Source organism: Chiloscyllium plagiosum, chromosome 3 (assembly GCF_004010195.1).
Source record: "Chiloscyllium plagiosum isolate BGI_BamShark_2017 chromosome 3, ASM401019v2, whole genome shotgun sequence".
Classification (NCBI taxonomy): Eukaryota; Metazoa; Chordata; class Chondrichthyes; order Orectolobiformes; family Hemiscylliidae; genus Chiloscyllium; species Chiloscyllium plagiosum.
In genome coordinates, this window is record NC_057712.1 from 57,484,608 (window position 1) to 57,485,812 (window position 1,205).

The following is a 1,205-nucleotide window of genomic DNA, read 5'->3' on the forward strand; positions in this document are numbered from 1 at the left end:
TCGGTGTGGACTTGTTGGGCCGAAGGGCCTGTTTCCACACTGTAAGTAATCTAATCTAATACATTTAAGTATTTTTCACAATCCTCAGAAGCTATTTGTTTATGCAACATCAGTTGGTGACTATTAATGGATGCTTTCCCTCAAAGTACTGAACTGTACCAAGTGTGTTAGCAGGCATTTAGATCCTTCATAATCTTCTGCATGGCTGTTCCTAGTGGAAGCATTGATTTTTTTCCACAAAATAGTGGCTTGCGGTTAACAACGTAACAATTGGTTAAAATGGTATTTACAGTTTAAGCCTTAATTTTGGTAATTTTGCGGGTTCATCTTGAAAGGAGCTGACTAACAGTAATCTTAATATTGAGATCAATTTGTTTATGTACATCCTTTTTGTGTAAAGAAGTTGTAAATATATGAAATGTGAAATACGTATGATCAATGATCCATTTCTCAAATACAATAGCAAAGACCTAACCTTGCAGTAATCTTAAAAAAACATTATTTCAGTGAAATTAAATTTATATTTTCAAGACAAGAGAATACCTGACTGCATGCTCCACATTGGGTTTAGTTTTTCTTTCTTTTTCTCCAGTTATAACTTATGATTCAAATAATTAGAACTCTCTAAGATGCTCTTTGTAGCTAATTTATAGTAATTATCTCTAAAAGCGTTTGTCTGTAAGTATAATAGCTATAAGTTTTTCAAAAAGATTTTGTATTTTTAATAATTGCTTGAATAATTTAACAAAATGGAAATGAAGATAATCTTGAAAACTATGCAATTAAACTACTGGAAAATGACAATAAAGTGGGTTTAGACCGAGCAAAAACAATCATTTCATTTTCTTCACTGGTTGAGTTTATTTTTAATATCAACTACATTTATGGAGCAATGCCAAATTTAATGACCTAAATGCTGCACTAAGGTGTATTTTGAGACTTTGAATATTATTTTGCGTAAAAAACCTTAGAACATAGAACATAGAAGAATACAGCGCAGTACAGGTCCTTCGGCCCTCGATGTTGCGCCGATCCAAGCCCACCTAACCTACACTAGCCCACTATCCTCCATATGCCTATCCAATGCCCGCTTAAATGCCCATAATGAGGGAGAGTCCACCACTGCTACTGGCAGGGCATTCCATGAACTCACGACTCGCTGAGTAAAGAACCTACCCCTAACATCTGTCCTATACCTACCCCCC